Below are 17,824 nucleotides of genomic sequence, written 5' to 3'. Positions count from 1 at the left end.
GGCTGATAGAGCCTTCTGCAGCTGGGTGCTAGACTGTGAAGGAGTCAGGGTGGTGCAACAGGTGAACTTTGCAGCTACAAAATGTGAAAGAGAGCCCAGGGAGTAACAAGGGGAAGAGGACATTTGAAGTGAGTCTGATACCGTGCTGCTGGCCAAACAGAAAACGGGATTGTGCAGGAGGCTGGAGAGAGCACAATGCAAGGGCTGATGCCTTGCCAGAAAAGCATGTATGCTGCCTTCCTGGTGTTTGCATCGATTGTTGTTCAGTTTGGCCTTAAAACGTGTGTGCGGGAACACGAAGAGGATGGTGAGAAGGGCTGCTCGTGGCCAGCAGAGGTCCCTGGCAGACATGAGGTCCCGGGGCAGCCAGCTGGCCAGGATGCCCGAGTGGCTTTGCTCTGAGCTCACGGAGAAGCTTTCTTCTCCTGGGCAGGGCTTCAGACACCTACTGCAGCCCTAACCAGAGCAAAAGCACAATCTGGCTACCAGTCATGTGTACATTTGGTATTCAAAGGGAAACGCGTCAAGAAAATGCACGAGCAGGCAGGGGAGCAGGGAGACGTGGTGCTGGGCTGCTCTATTGAGCCAATTTGTGTGAACTCAGGCCAATTAAGTTTTGCACGGAATTTGTGCCAAATTCAATGGGTTCCAGTGGATTCATTTCTACCAAGGATTTAGGGGAATGAAATATGCCTGGATTGAAAGAGGAAAAATATTCCCACCAAACCATTCAAGACTTTACCCCCTATAGCTTTGCTTTCATGACGATTACTTCCTCCCTGAGTTGGTTCACATGAAAGGCTCCCTTGAAGCTGCTCCTTCAGCTCACTTGTAGACTAGCATTCAATTCACCAGGAGCAAATTGAAAAGTCTTTTAGAAGAATGCAAAACTAAAACCTCTGTGTTTTTTTCAGTGAAATCTGGCTACTGTTAGTAAAAGTTGGGTTAGAAAAGGTTGTATTTTTGAGCAAAATCATTTTGTTATCTGCATTAACAAAAGTTAGTCACATTTGACTGAAGATGTAATTTGACAAGACAAGTCCTAGCTGTCAGTCAAACCAGAAGCATATAACACATGGCAGATGCATGACCTGTTAGCGCCTGCCAATGCCATCGCTTGTTTATATGAAACTATCACCTTTGTAGCTTCAATCTTTGACCAAAAAAAAAAATGCATATATATGTATATACAGGTTCTGAAGGGCAGATTTTAAAGATTGCAGAGAGACATTTAGTTATGTAGAAATAAAATATGAATTTTAATGTGAAGCATTAACATGAGCTCTTTTAGGAATAACTACAGGACTTCATGATGAACGTATTAGAGCGTTGCTTCAGCACAGGTGCCTGCCAGTCTTCATAAATCAGCTGAAACAAGTTAATTCTTCATAAAGGAGGACGAATTTGAATCACAGGGATGGATGAATGGATACATAATAAAAGAAGAAAAATAACACGGTGTGCTTGGGTTCTGACAGGTGGGGAGGGCAGGGCAGGACACGTTCACCCTGGCACTGAACCACTGTAGGTCAGGGTGGTCCTCCCTGGGCAGAGGCCAGAGGAGGGCTGTTGGCTGGCCTCTGCAGGGAGGCTCTGCTGCTCTCTGCAAGCCAAGGGCCCTGCTCTTCTCGCAGCCCCATGTCCTCCTCAGCATCCTGCACCAAAGCCAAACGCTGCTCCAAGTCCCAGGCAATGAAGCACAGGTCTCAGCCTCCCCAGATCGTGCCTTGCTAGCACGGTGCCACCAGAGGCTCGAAGGCTGTCCCCATGCCTGCTCTTCCTCCCAAAAAGAGCTCATGGTGCTCGTGGGTGTGGGTGGGTTCGGGGGCTTGCTGGAGCCGGGCCACCCCCAGGGCTCGCATCAAGGTGTAAGAGGTTTAGTAGGGCTTTTAGACCCAGCAAAGAGCAGCACACCTCAGGGACAGCTCTTGGTGCTGGTGTCGCTGTAGCCTCCAGGTGTGCTACTGCAGACACCCGGGCTGGTGCGGGGACCCTGGAGGTGGCTGTGATGCTACACACCAAACAACAGCAAGCCCTGGGGAGGTGGTGCGTTGCTAGTGGCTTGCGACTGGTATTGGTTGTGAGTGTAGGCACAGGGTTATACTCCTTTCTACGTGCTTATTTATTAATTTCCCCTATAGTGTGCTTCTCACGGCAGGGAGTGCTTGTCCTCCCCCGCCCCACTGGTGAGGTTGTTTCGTTCACTAAGCCTGGTTAAAAGGCAGCTGAAATGTTTTCCTTAGAATATAGCTTGCAGCTGAGCCAGGCTGCTTTTTATTTGTTGTTGATTTTATTGATGTTATTGACTTTTTCATGGGGCACTTTGGGGACGTTTGCATGATAGCATGTGCATGTGCTACAAACTGCTTTATGTTACACAGTGTTTAACTCACGCTCTGCACCAGCGAGAGGAATATGTTTTTATTAAGAATCTTTTGTAGTAGTTGCTTTTGTTTTTATGATAAAATATATAATGCAGTCATCACCATTGCCTTCCCACTGTGGCGACCGGGTAAGGCAAAATAATGATGTGTCATGTAAGTACTTCCAAGATAGTAACAGAGGTATATAGTGCACAGATACATCGCAAAGAGACTCCTGTGCTGTATAACGCCATTGCAATAGATAGGCAGCATATGGGCAATTTCAGCACAACACGATGGAGATGCAGAAACAGGGTTGTTACTGTGTTGTTATTCTTAAGTCAAATTTCTGCAAGCAGGACTTTACTCCTAGGTGATCAAATGGTAATTAAGAGGAGTAAAATGGTCAGAGGAACCTGAATATTGTGGAATTTCCAAATAGATTCAGTAAACCTTGATTGGGGTGCGCCAGCTCTGTGCTGGTGGATGCGGCCCAAGTGGGCCGGAGCTGCGGCACCTGCAGTCAGGGAAAGGTCCTCGCTTCGGAGGACAGGGGGAACAAGATGCAGATCAGTTTGGTTACAGCCTCCCTCCCCCTTAAGTCTTTCTTCCTTGTCCTTGCTCTCCCTGCCCTCTTCACCTCTTTGATCTGCTTCTCGTGTGCAGCTTGTCGCATGGCATTAGATGTTTTTAGCAGAAGTTGTGTATATTGAGCCCTGGTAATGTGATGTTAACACAGCGATGCACACAAACGCTATTAATATTTCAACGTGGGTGAGGAAAGGGAGAGCATGCTTTTTCCTGTAAATAAAATAGGATCACTTGTTTTCTATTCCAAGACTTGCAGCCTACCTGAAACAGTAATATTTTAAAGTTGATTGGATCTTAAAATTGTAAGAGGTCCCCAGTGGTACGACTTTAGCTGGCATTATCAGCTCAGCCATTGTCTTACGAAGCAATCTCCTATTGAACCATTCTGTGCTCCCTCATCCTTTAAAAATGCACAGCCCAGAAATCGCTCAGTTCTCCAAGGCAGCTCACTAAGACTGTATGATGATGGTGAGGAATGAAGATGAATATCATCATGCATGTGACCTTGGCAGCAGCCAGCCTTGTCCTTGGGGCTCTCAGCACCTATGAAGGTTTGTTTGCTTTTTTATTCACCAGGGGCTGGTTGACAGTGACATTCTTCAGTTTGAAAAATACTTCAAAGGAAAGAAGTTGGAGAAGTGTGACAGGGCAGGTGAAACCACTAGGCGCACGTGGGGTGGGCCAGCCCATGCCACACAGGGATGGATGGGGTGCCTGCAGGTCCCTGCTACGCACTGTGCTGTTTTCCCACATCAGAAGCGTCGCAGGGAAGCACAGCCCAGGGGCCACGGCACTGAGCAAGGAACCCGGGGGTGACCCACTCCCTGCAGCCAGCAGGGCCAGACCCGTGGTGAGCGGGTTCTGTCCTCCTTGGCAGCCTCTAAAACGTCTCATGGCAAGGAGGATATCTTCAGGTGGAGCCACAGCTTTAGGAGAAAGTTCTTTACTTGTACTCTCCTGTGACTCTGTGATTTTTGCATGGTGGAATTGTAGCAGTAGTTTCCAGAAAGCAGTGATAAATTGCTCCAGAAAAGTCTGGACTCATCTGAGTCTTTCTGTGTTGAAAAACGACTTGGAAGAAGAAAAGCAAAGCAAGGGGCAAGGTGTACTGTAATGATTCACTAAGGGATCACTTGCATTTTCTACAGCTACCTAAAGGAGAAGGAGATTTCTGACGGTAGATGGCTCTTTAGTGGAATAGGAAAAGGCAAAATTATATCACATGGTTAGAAACAGAACCTAGACAAATTCAGACTAGAAATACGGTACAAACTCTTAGCAGCAAGGTCATAAAACACACAAACAGTTTACCTAGGGATGGCAGTGTAGCTTCCTGAAGTCTGTAAATCAGCACTAGATATCCATTTCAAAGATCGGCCATAACTCAGGCAGAAGCCACAGTGTTCAATGCAGAAATTTCTGCATTTTTGGCCTGTGTGTTATGCAGAGGGTCAGATTAAATGATCAAAATGCTCCCTTCTGACCTGAAGATCCCAGTGCTTCTTCCAGAGCATCTGGTGATAGCTGGTGTGAAATGCAAGGCGAGATAATCAGCTATTTGTGAAATCCTGGGGTAGCTTAGTCTGGCCATCTCCCTGTGCAGGAATGCCCTGAGCAAGGGGTAATTTATGGAAGGAAAGGTGTATGCATTTAAAATATATCTGTGAATAACATACACTTCTAATTCTTATCCTATCAGTTAAGTAGCATATATTTTGCTTTAATTAGAATTGAACTTGAAACTGTTTGCTGTTGCTTTGCAAAACTATACAAGATTTCACTTAATTTTACACTTTTTCTGGCTGGAAGGCAGATTTCCCCTCAAACCCATGGTCTCTCCAACTCCCACTCCGGCTGCCCCTCTCCTGGCAGAGCCCCAGGGACTCTGCCTCTCCAAGTCACATACCTGTGCTTATCTGTGCTCAAAACCAGCAGTCTGAATGGTTGTGATTCCTTCTGTCTGGACTGGGTTGCCCCCCGCCGTCCTGTCCTCTCTCCGTGAGTTCTCAGGAGGAACCCTCCCAGTGCGCAGGGATCTGCCTGGCCCGTCCCAGCCCCGGGGACGGGCAGAGAGCACGAGGCAATTTCTGAAGGCTGCCTTCGTTTTTACAAGGTTAACTCTGATTTTAATTAGGAAGAATAAAAATCCTGCCAGTTGACTGGGATTTGTAGTGAATTTTCCCTTTGGTTTTCATCTGAGCACCGTGAAACCAGGGCTGTGTGTCTGCAGCTTTTATTTCCGGCTTTAAATAATTCTTCCAAAACATTCTCTCATAAAAACGAGACCAATACTTATGCATCTATGGTATCTAGGAGACTGGCAGAAATTGTGCTCTGTGTGATTATCCAAAGCAGTTGTCATGTTATTCTCATTGCTAATGGTATATAATTATGTACTAAGGCTCACTCCAGGTAGAGTATCTCAGGGCAGCAAGAACAAACAGCAGAGGACACGGTGAAGACCCCAGGCCAAGCAACTTTGTGCCCTCTGGCAAGGAAAATAATTGTCCCAAAATATGTCGTCTGCATTTTTGCTGCCTGAAATTAAAGTTGATCCATCAGAGAGAGATGGTTTTTCTAGAAAGACTCATCCGAGCTTATCTGAAAGCCCTCCAGCTGGCTTCAGATCCCACCTCAGCGGGTGCGGAGGAGAGGCTGCCTGGAGGCACCCGTGCTGCTTGCCTGTGCCCGTGGGGAAGGGGCATGGAAATCTCAGGCTGCGGTTGCATCTTGCTCCTGGGAATCGCATGCAGGGGTTGAGCCCCACGGCTGGCCCCATGCTCTCCTTAGGTAATGGTGCCTTGCAGAGCATTCGGGGATTTTGGTGCAGTCAGGCACGGCAGAGCACAGCAGCATCCCGGCTCTGCGGAGGCTGGTGCACACCTCAGTGGCTCTGAGTCTATCAAACACGCACTGAGCACTCCTGGCTAATTCTGTAAAGCTGTACATGAAAGGAATACATTTTCCCTCCTTTTTTTTTTTTTTAAACTGATAACCTTTTGTTCTGAAGCGGGTGATTTGATTAGCCTTAGTTTATCTACTCATATTATTGATGATTAGAAAATTGCGCAGACCTTTTAAAAGCTGCCTGTGATATTTGACTAGGTGGATTCTTGTGGGTGTGAGAACGGGTTACAAATAGGATTATGTCTGAAGCACATTTCTTCAGGGGACATCACTACAGAGCTGTAGGCTTGGCTTCTCAGCAGGTATCTTCTGCCTGTGCTGGCCAAGCATTGTATCCAGATTTTTACATTCCTGATAGCTACAAGTGTGCAAATGGAGGGAATCCCCTTTCAATGGGAAGATGTAAACATGCATTGCTCATTTTTCCCCAGTCGATTCCCTGCAGGGAGAACGGGCAAGAGAAGGGGCACCAGGCACTGGGTAGGTACCACACTGGAGGACGGAGCCAAGAAGCCAGAGGTGATATATTTATTTTAGAAAGCATGGGAGATAAATCGCCATGTTCTGGGCTGAACAGTCCCTTGAACAAATGGCTCCAGCGTGGCTGTTTGTCTTGCTGACTGCCTGTCCTGCTCGTCTTCCCCCCCGTCCTCTCCCCGAGGAGCGACGAAGTCCGGTGGCCCCAGGAGCTGGGAGCAGGCCCTGGAGGTGCCGCTCCATGCCTGAGGTGCTGGGGAGCGCAGCGTAAACGCGCTTCCCATCTATTCTTAGCCATCTGCATTTCATCCAACACCGGTGGTGTGTGTGCCTGCTGGTGAAAAAGAAGGGGAGATTTTGTCTAGCTGCCCATCCTGTCCCTGTACCGGTCCTGGCCGGGAGGGCAGGGGAAGGGCCAGAAGCTGGCTGTGGGTAGTGTGTAGGGCTGCGGTCTCCGGGTCCCTGCCCAAGCCCCCGCTAGCTGGAAGAACGAGGTGTCCTTGCAGCGTGTGGCTGCAGGTTTCTCTCTCCCCCGGCAGTTTCCAGGCGGAGCAGGTGCCAACCGCGTGGCTCATTGTGCTCAAAGCCCACTGGCACCAGGGATGGGCATGGCGGGCGCAGGGGCTGCAGAGATCACCCAAAATGTGTGCAGCTGCCTCAGATACAGGCCCGGTGGGGGAGCTGGCAGGAGTGAAAACACACAGCATCTGAGGCAGACCACTGGGGACATGGGCGGGTGGGACGTTGCCTTCTCCCCTGACACATGCCACAAGCCTCAGCCTCATGCGGGCACCTACACAGCTGTGGCCTCTCCTTCCCTTTGTGAATGAGGAACAAAACAATGCTCACTTCTGTAGGAGATTCTCTTTCGATTTTGAAACAAAGGGATTATACCTGTAAAGACAATATGTGCCTTTAACACTTCCCTTTGACCACAGGAGCTCTGCGTTCTTAAAATAGCTGCCAAAGAGAAAGCTGTGGGCTCTGAGTGGTGTTTCAGTCCTGGCTTCATTGCCATGGTTCCTGAAAAGACTCGGAGCTGCTTTTCTTTACGCTCACTCTGCTCGCAGCGCTGCAGATATTTTGTATTTGGGAGACACCTCAAGACCAAACGCAGCAACAGCAGCGACTCCATTAGCATGTTCTCAGCTCAGGGCTGATGGCACCGCTCGCTTCAATGTGTGTGGCTGTTATTTTCGGGGTCTGTTCGTGAGCAGTGGTTAGAGTATCAAATCTCAGGTGGAGGAAAGGCAGGAGTGTTTAAAGCTGTGATTGCAGCTAAAATCTGACAGGCGTCTGTGCACCTCCCATCAGTGGGCTCATGTATTTTCCATGCCAGACCTGTTGACATGCTGGATGTGCTGTGCTTGCCGTAGCCCTGTCCTTGGGAGCTGTGCGCTCGCAGCACCTGAGGAGCAGGCGATGCTGGCAGGGCAGCGCTGATCACAGCAACAAACAGGTCAGGGGGAACTCCTGCCCCATCCCCTTTTCCCCTGCCATTGCAGTTAGCTCCTCTTAGGTGGGAACACAAGACGGTCAGTGCTGTTTCACTTCTCACCCAAGCTGTATTTTTTGTCCTTCAGTATTCCCTCGTACATCACGCTTGTCCATCTTGTCTGTGGTCTGGGGCTGCTGGTGAGCAGAGCTCACAGTCATGAAGCTCTGGCGGGGGGGGAGAGGGGGGGAAAAAAGACAGCTCCTGCCCCAAAGATCTTAGTTAGCAGACAAGAGAAAACAGAAGGACACAACAGGTTGGAAAACTCAGGGGGACAATGAGCTGATACAAATTGTCTGAATAAGCAGCAGGCAAAGCACAGGAACCTTCCACCAGCTGTTCTCCAGTCCTCTGGGCTTTTTTGAAGGTTTGTTGCAGATATCAATTCAGACATATCCCATCCAAAAAAGGGTTTGGCATCTGCCCCGCAAACAAGCTCATGTCCAGGCATGCTCGCCTATTTGCAATGAGATCTGACATGGCTGCAGCTAGTGGGGGAGGTACAACTAAAACACAAAGCCCCCAGAAGGGTTTTTTTTGTTTTGTTTTTTTCTGCATGGAATGCTTTATCCCAGAGGAGGTAGTGGTACACATAACACATACCTACCCTTGTACATCAGAGAGCACTTAATTGGGCCCAAAGCAATCAGAGCCTATTGTTTCCTCTACAAACAATGTCAGCGTGAAGTTGCAACTCACCACAAGCCATCCCCAAAGGGAGCTCGTGTCCGGCTGGCGCAGTATGGATTAAACCAAGCAATCAAAGCCATCATGATCTTATTCTTCCCATCCCGAGCTGTGGCTAGCAGTCTGCTCGCTCATATCCCTAGCACTGGCAGGCTCTGCTTGTGTGACAGCACACAGAAGTGAAAGCCTTTTCTCCTTCATTATCAGAAGGAGTTTTATTCTGACTGAAGTGAACAATGCAAGCAGGCGCTGCAGAGCACTGGCTGACGATGAAAAGTTTCTCTCAGCCAACAGAGGTTCCCTTCAAAGTGGCCTGTGAAGAGGTTCCACTTTAATTATGGGGAGGAAAATGCTAAGTAACCTAATTAATGTACACACGTATATACATGTATTTATGTACTCACACACATCCCTTAAAACACAGAGAATGAGAGCACTGCAGAGAAACAGGCAGCGTTTGGTGATGCCGCAGTCCAGGCAGTTAACAGAACTGGCTTCTCTGCTGAAAAGTCACATTTCTGCTGAGCAGAAAGGAAACATGGTTTTATTTTTAACCTGGCTATCTGAAGGGAAAGAAGAAGGAATATTTTGTGGTCAGACCCTGGAGATCCCAGCTCAATTCTTAGCTCTGCCACCAATTCCCCATGTGACCCTAAGCAGGTCACTTAATCTCTTTGCGCTTCATTTCCCTTCTGCAAAGTTTGGAGCGCACTCTCCTCCCTGCTGCCTGGGCTGGCAGCTTGGGGGCAGGCACCGTTCCTGCTCTGCGTGCCAGAAAACGCGTGGACTGGGGTCTGTAGGGAGGACTATAAAATAAACAGTGCACGGTGATCTAGGGACAGGATGCAAAGCTGAGGTAATTGCAGCCTTTCCTCCTCGGTGGCACATGGATGGCGTTCGTCGGGAAGTTTGGCACGAGCACCATAACCAGCTTGGGGCCAGGGCTTCTGGGGAGTTATTTCTGTGGGGCTGAAGGACAGAGATGGCTCTGGAGCATCTCAGCTGCTGTCGAGATGTGCTGCCTTTTGTGGTAAAACCTCTTCAGCATCATCTTCTTTCCCTCCAGTACAAGGCTTTTATTTTTAAAGCAGTAGGGTTACACCAGATTAGAGCAGATTGGGAATGAATGTACTTCCTGCAGCCTGATTCACGTAGACGATCTCTGTTGTCGTTTGCCCTTCTGTATCTGTCGGTCTGTCTGTTCACTCTGAAACCATTGGCTTTACAGTAACAGAAAGTTATGTACGTGTCGAACACTGCCTCGGCCAAATGCACGTGTTATTAGAAGTGCCTGATGGGTTTATGCTGTGAGCAGTGCTGTGCCAGGGGCTGCACAGAGGGACTGCAGCGTAGGCTGCCAGGCAGCAGCTGCCCTGCAGCGGGGACATGGGAACTCCCCGAGTGCTCCATGCTTTCAGGGCACCTGGGCTGCTCTGCACACAGACAGGATTCGTGTCCTCAGCCCAGGCACTGCTTTCAGGTATCTTGGGGAAGAAAAACCTGCAAACGTTAATGTTTTTCTCTTGCTGAATTTTTTGATTGAGGGGGATTCTTCCCACCCCCGCTGGTTTTATCAAGCAAATAAAACATTGACTTCTGTGATTAAATGCAAAAAAAAAAAAAAAAAAGCACTATATGAAATGAGCAGAATACCTTTCACTGTAATCTTTGGAGTATGAGTAAGGTTTGGGGACTGGCATTCAGAAGCTCCAGTCTCCATGGCATCACGATTGTATTTTAAGAGGAATGCAAAACCTCCTTAAACAGCTTTGTTCTTAAAGAGAGGAGTGGAGAACAGAGGGGCTTCGTCTCGGGCCTCCCTCAGAAAAAAACAAGATCAGGTGGGCACAACACTGCAAGCCGGGTGAGCCCCCTCAGAGCCCCCCCTGGCTCTCCGGGAGCTGCTTAGCAAGGGGGACTTCTGTGGTACACAACGCCAGCTGAAGGCACCCGCTTTATCTTTGTCTTAGGGCAACAAAAGGTATTTCATATGAATTATTTGTTAGTTTTCCTGGCCGTTTAGAGCAACCTTCCCTCAGTACAGAGTGCTGTGGAGATAATTACGTGCCACTTAGCTCACTAGCTAATTGGTTTCTTTTTCCAAAAATGCGCTCCTTTAGTCTCTACCACGCCGTCTGTCTCGTTAATGACACCCATTGATTCTCTTCCACCCGCCGGTGCTGGGGAGCAGCCGCTCTCTGACTCTGTGTTGGGATGGACATCGCCCAGTGATCTCCCCAAACAGCTGAGAGTATTCAGGTGCAATCTCTGAATAACTAATAGCAACCAAAGCATCTGGGGATGGAGCATACAGCAGGCACTGGGAGTTATCTGCGTTTTTATTGCCTGCCACCCTCGTGAGCTGAGTGCCCGGACGGGCGCACATCTGTCTCCTGAGCCGTGCCTCCCTTCGTGCTCGTTGCTGATCTTCATCACCTCTCCCTCGCGATGCCACTTGACACTTGATTGGCAGTTGGTGCCCTTCACAGAGCACAAAGCCCACTGTTCGTGGCTTCTCCAGCACAACAGATAAAACATTGCTTCAGTACCCAGCAATTTATAGCCATTTTGTTCTAATCCATCACTCAGGAAACAGCACGGAGAGGCAGCTCTGCCTGGCAGAAGCAATGGTTCCCTTATGCCAGAGGGAGCCTCCGTCTCCTCTGCTCTGTGTGGAGCGCCCGGGCAGCGAGCGGGGCCGTGCTTCTCCTCGCCACAGCAGTGTCGATGGGCAGGTTACGGGGCACCGGCCTCCCAGGGCAGCACCGGTCCCTTGGCAAGGGGTAACCTGAGGGCAATGGTCTGCTTGCCCCGCACTGTCCTTGCAGACGTGGGGGCTCGCCGCTTCTGTGTTTTGTACTTCTCTCTCTTCCTTCTGCCTGCCCTATTCTGCATTCCCTTCCTCTGTAAGGACAAAGCATCAGGGCATTTTTAAATCTTGCCTGGTTTAATTAGTGAGAACTGGTACCACTCATCAGCCGTCCAAGTCATGGGAATTTAATTGGATCTGATGAATGGATAAATGGAGGCTTTCCCCTTGGGACCTGGCAGTACCAGCAGATGCAAGGAGGGGTTGTGCTATTCCCCTGCCAGCCCTCTGACCACCGCTGGGACCACCACAGTCAGCAGCGCCCCAGGAGGAACCAGGCGTCCTGCTCCTCCCTCCTGCGGGAGGCTCTGGGGGTGCTGTAGTTGTGCAGGGTGGGGGTGGCCCGTCCTAGTCGGGGTCGTGCATCTGAAACGGCATGCGAGTGCCTGACAAGTGTGTTTTATCAAGGATGGGCAGGATAATTTTGCACGTCCTTGTTTTGTCATTTAGGGCACTTAAAGTGTCACTGAGATTTCACTAGCCTAAAAGCTTATCTGTCAGCATCAGTGAGTTATTCCAGTAAAAGGCTATCATCAACAGCAGCAGGAGGAGGGGGGGAACTGAAGGTTTTATATTCCAGGTTCTCTGCAGCCAGGCTAGAGCCCTTACTGCAGACCCTGTTATCTCTGCAGCGGTGGCCAGAGCTGGTGGGCAGCGCCGGCTGTGGTGCCTGGGGCTGGGCTGCAGCAGCCCTGTGCAGCCATCCAACCTTGTCTAAATGAACTGCCAGGGATTTTACTCAGGACTTTGCCATTTCCTAGCCTGTCTTAATGAGGGCGGTGCCACTCCGATGCTGAAGGTTGTCAGCGTGCAACAAGGACTTCATGAAAATCAGGGCTGAGCTGGTTGCTGTGCTTGGGGGGGGGAAAGGGTCACAGAGATTTCTCTGAGGGAACAAAAAATGTGAGTGGGCCAGCCTCAAGCAAAGCTAAAAGTGAGACATTTGAGGGTCTAGTTCTCTCTTCATTTGCTTTGCTGTAGCACGAGATATTTTCTCTCATTTGCACCTATCTATGGTTTACACCCAAGTAGCACAGTGTGGAAAGGATGAAGGATTGAGAGGGACGTGGAAAGGCAGAGGAGAAATGGTGGGGGATGGATGGACAGATAACCGTTGTGTGCTGGCATGGAAACTCAGCTGTCTTGCGTCTGTAAAGGAGCTCCCAAGTGAAGAAGTCACTAGCATGGTGCTACCTTTAGCTGCAGGGACTCTTTTTCTGAACAGTGAACTGGAAAACAAACTTGCCTTCTGCAGTAAACGGATTTTAATGTGCTGTTAACTATATTTATATGACTTGCTGTCCAAGGAGGTGGCCTTATATACGTATTAAATGGATTTCACCCTGGTACATAAAAATGCTGTGCCATATTTCATTTACTACGGAAATACAGTGACAGACTGGATCATAAAAAAATATTGTATAAACATGCATAAAATATTTGTTCCAAGTGCAGAAGCAAATAAAAGAGGAGATGAGCTAGAGTGGGAGGCCGGGGGCATGTCAAGCAAGGGAAAACAGGGAATTCAGAGGGGAATCATAGCAGTGTTATTTGCAACATGGAGTCAGTCAAAATAAAAACAGTTTTGTTTCTCTCTGATGACACGTTAAGTTTCCCTCTTGATCTGTGGGCTTTGGCCACCTGGTGTGTATCAATTCATGCCATTCCTGCTGCCACATTAGCTTTGAAAGGCAGAATGAAACTTACTATTTGCATGCGTTTTGCAACGTAAATGGTAAATGTTTGCAACAGATCCTAAAAAGCTGAAAATGATGTTGTCCCAACAGACCTGGGAGAAGCGCTGCTTTAACCCAGCAGGGAACATGCTCTCTGTCACTTGCCTGTGCTCCCGGGAAAGCTGGAGGTTGTCTTCCCATGGAGTTCTCCTCCCTTCTCCTCTGTGTGGGAATTTTCCTGTGCCCTCACTGATGGAAAGCCTGTGCAGCAGAAAGACCCAGAGCATCACCAACAGGCAGAGGAAGACCTTGTTCTAATGCCGGACGGGGACATCAGCTTATCAGCACCCCTGTCACAGTGCCAGGTGATGGATGCCTTGCCTGGCTGCTTGCACAGCGTCGCAGGGCTGGCGTGGCCTCTCGCTGCTCCCCTGTCGCTGGTTATCTGCTGGTGGCTGATGCCAGACTTGTGCCAGTTCAGATCCTTCCATCATCTGCAGGCGCTGTGCGAGCAGGCAGCAGGTTTCCCTGCAAAGGTTTGCAGCACAGCACCGGGGCGATGATGCGGTCTCAGGTGGGACGAGAGCAGTGGGCAGAGCAGGGCTGGCAAAGCTGCTGCCCTGCTCTGGAGAAGCGTTGTCAGCATCTCTGCTCAGCGCACTGCAGCTCCAAGAGCCAGCAACAATTAAAAAAAAAAAAAAAAAAAAAAAGGCCAGAACCGCTTTTAAAAACTGAAGTACTTATGACCAATGCTTCCCCAAACACTGCAATGATTTTTTTTTCCACTTTCTTCCTTTCTCTCACCCTTCCTTTCATTTGCAACAGTGAACTGCAACAGGAAGAAAGGAGAGCAGAAGAGTAGGGTTAAGGGAGCAAAACTGAAAGCTAAAAGGAAAAAACGCACGTTTTGTAGCTTTCATTTTTTCTTTTGTTGGGCTAGAAGACAGCATTGAACAGAGGCTTTCCATTCAAAATGAAATGAAAGTAATGCTGATGGACAGCAATTTTTAGCCTGCGCTCTGACACGGGCAGGGAGAGGTCGGTTATCCTGGTGGGAGGAGGCGTTCGTAGCACAAGTGCTCATGTTCATGGGTCCCCAGACATATGGCACTCTTGGCAGAATGTCGGGACATGGGACATGCCATGAAGGCATGGACAGGGTCCCCTGGCGGTGTTCAGGGCAGCATCATGAGGCAGGAGGGGCTGTTATGGATGTCTTGTGCACCACATCCTCAGCTTCTGCTCCCCACGAAACCCGGCTAATGGAAACTGCATCAGTGCCGTCAGCTTTGTGGGGATGCTGATGTGTTGATTGAGAAAACCGTGAAGAAAAATATTCAACTTAAGTGTCTGATAAAACTTGAATTTGGTCGTGTTTGAGAAGGAAGGTGGTGCTGTTATTGAACTGGGCAGAGAGCTGGTTTATGATTTTAGAGAGAGATTCAACTTCAAGCTGTACTGAAAGCTTCCTGTAGGATCTGGAGCAAGTCAACAAATGTTCTGGTTTTGTGTTTTGTTTTGTTTTGTTTTTCCCAGACATAAATAATTAGAGTTTGATAGAGCGTGGGGAAAAATGTTGACTTACCTCTGAAAACAGGAAACAAAAGTAGCTCAGAGCAGACGTGGTTATTTATCAGCACCCTCCTGTGCCAGGCACTGTGCACTGCTGCCGATTTTGCGAGGAGCCCCGTGCCGAGGGAGCGTGCCGGCTGTTCACCTCGGTGGAGTGGGAGCAAGGTTCCTGCTCAGGCTGCTTGGTGAGCTTTTGGCAACCACTTGGACAAACTTACAAAGCAGACATGAGGCAGTTGGCAGGATGGGAGCTGGTGGGCAGGGGGCAGGTAACAGAGCTCCCCATGGCTGCACATCCCAGAGGCAGGCGGTGCCTCGTCGTTCATTTCCAAGATGCAGCTGAAATGCCCCGATAGCAGCGGGGTTTGGCTTTCCTTCCCTTCAAAACCTTCAGAACGCCTAAATCAGACTCAGCCCCTCTGGCAGCAGCGCCCCCCCCACCCAACTCGCTGCCAGGTGCTTTCAGGACACCATGCGGTTTCGGCAGCACGTAGGAAAAATGAGCTATTGTTAGCCAAAGAGAAGCCACTCGCTCAGAGATGGGGAGGAGAGGCTGAACTCCTGAGAGCCCTCTGCTTATTGCTGGGACATTTGTGGTTGTTTTTTGTTTGTTCATTTGTTTTGTTGTTGTTGGTTTGGTTTTTTTTCCACGTTTGCTTATTTAAGAACAGGATCATACTTCTGCTGCATCTTTTGGTGACACTGGGGGGGGGCGTTTCCATCTGGAACAATTGTACATTCAGGGCCAGAATTGCTTTAAAGCCTCAACAGAATAAGTGATGCATTTTTTTAAACTTGCTTTAGAATTGTATCAGTAATCCACGGTTACGTTATTAATATAGTATTAAAAGGACTTGAGGCCTCTCAGCAAATTCCTATTTCAAATAAATAATTACTGGAACCAAGATAATTTATTAAATTAAATTGAAAAACCCAGACACTCCATATTTGCCTTCAAGTAATTTTTTTAACTACCACGTCCAAAAATACACTGTTATTCACATTGCCATATCCAGAGGCTCTGAACTTGGGCTGGAATGCCAATGTGGCAGCTTGGCACCTTTCATGGATCGTGAGACAGCCTCAGTGCTGAGTCTCTTAAGAAGCCTCAGCTGCAATCAGTGTAGGTCAGATAAAGATTTCTGTTTCAAATGAAGCAGCAGACAATTTTGCTGTGATTTAAAGTCCGCAGTCTGACTCCTGTGCTCTTGGGCAGGGTCCTCATTCTGCATTTCATGTCTCCAGGCAAAGTCATAGATGTACTTTTCTGAATTCACTTGGAAGTAAACAAACAGAAATCCTTATCATTTCTTACACCTAAAATACATTGGCAGGAACCAAAGGGATGCATTATATATTATGTCATTTGCGTTCCATTTGCCTTTTAAAGAAATGAGAGAGAAAGATGAAAAGGAATGTTTGATGGCGTTCCCTATCATCTCTACAAAAGAGCCTCTGGTCTGAAGTGTTGGGCTTCTGCAAGTAACGCCATGTGATTAAACTTCCATACAGCATGAAAGACCAAGGGAAGGGCAGAAATGGTGCACACTCTCATTTCAACTCGTTTCTTACCTTCATTTACACCAGAATAATTTAAAACTAATGTAGGTTCTTGGATGGACACACAATGCCAAATAGCCCAGAAAGTTTTCCTTTGGTAGAGATACTTTAATGGCAGCTTGTACAAGGCTTGGTTGCATCTCATTTGTTGGTCATTTACAAGCAAGTAAATGTTTCAACCAGTTGGTAATTTTTCATAAAGCACTTTGATTAAATAAATAATGAGACTGTGAGTGCAAAATGTTGTTTTATTATTCAAAACCTCTGCAATGATAAGGGTTATATTGATTGAGCTTTCAAAGTGTTATGCACATAAATGTTCATGTAAATAATACTATCAAAATAAATGGTGCCATTCACAAAAGGAGAGCTGCTGTCAGGCAGGTGTGTGCAGAGAGGTGGCTCACACCATTTCCTTCTCCTGTTCCTGCATGGAAGCTGTGCAGTCAGAGGAGAGAAATGCATTTTCAATAGGAGAATGATGACTGTGAAAGCCACAGACATTATCAAGGCGCTACAGAGTCGGTGTTCCAGCGAGAGCTGTTGTTCCCTTGTTTGAAGCCGATGCGTTTGATATTTGGCGTTTTCAAATTCCCAGGACAAGCAGGCAGCAGCTCAGCAGCCCGTCCTGCGCTGGGGGGGTGCGGGACTCCCCCGCCTCTCACTGGGGACAGGGAAACATTGGGCCGAGGGGATCAGGCCCACTGTGAAGAGAGAATTGAGTGCTTTGGTGGGTTTTATCGCTGGTTTGCCAAGATGCATAACAAATTTGTGCTAAATCAGAACCTCAAAAGATGCCAGTGTTTAAAAACAGGAAAGCTATTGCATAATACAAGAAAATGGGATAAAAATCCTTTATACACTACAGTTACTTCAGAAGCTAGAATAAACAATATTTAAAATGTATAAACACAGATGGTATATTTTCCTTAAAAAATGTTCCAAGAAAAAAAGAAAAGCCTCTTTAAATAGAATAAAATATGAAAAGAAGAAGTAGGTCACAATAAAATAAGTCAAAGTAAGGAAAGGGGAAACTAACAAAATGAAAATCAAAGACAGAGCATATTCCAGCAGCATGTGGTCGTCACGGGGATGTCAACAGCGTCCTGCTAGCATCCCTCGCAGAGCGGGAGCTGCAGGTGCCAGGGTCCCTGCCCTGCCAGGGCTCCAGGGCCAGCAGCACCAGAGCTGTGCTGCTGAAGGTGCAGAGGATGCCCCTTTTTTGTCTGAGCCTGACTGCAGGTCCTCTGTACAGGCATACAGTAAATAAAAAGAACAGTTACATTGCCTAGAAATTAACCAGGAATTGGTGACAAAGGAGAGAGACATTTGAAAGACTCATTTATTTGCACCATTAACCATTTTAACTGCCTCTCTCAAATAACAATCATTCCAACATTGAGAAGAGCAGGTGTTCAAATAATAAGAGCGATTGAAAAGCCTTGGATGGTCATTATTATTAATACTGATAATAAAAATGAAACAGGGATGCATACACCCTGTGTGCTTTTTTATACTCTTTTGTTTTATAGACTGGTAGGTTTTTTATCCGGGCTATCTCAGGGGAGGGCAGGCAGTAACTGTGGCGGGAGGTGGGAAGACATTGAGGGGATAGATGCTGCAGGCT

Source organism: Cygnus olor, chromosome 22 (assembly GCF_009769625.2).
Source record: "Cygnus olor isolate bCygOlo1 chromosome 22, bCygOlo1.pri.v2, whole genome shotgun sequence".
NCBI classification, from domain to species: Eukaryota; Metazoa; Chordata; class Aves; order Anseriformes; family Anatidae; genus Cygnus; species Cygnus olor.
The sequence above is the reverse complement of the archived record's forward strand: the minus strand, read 5'-3'. Positions refer to the sequence as shown.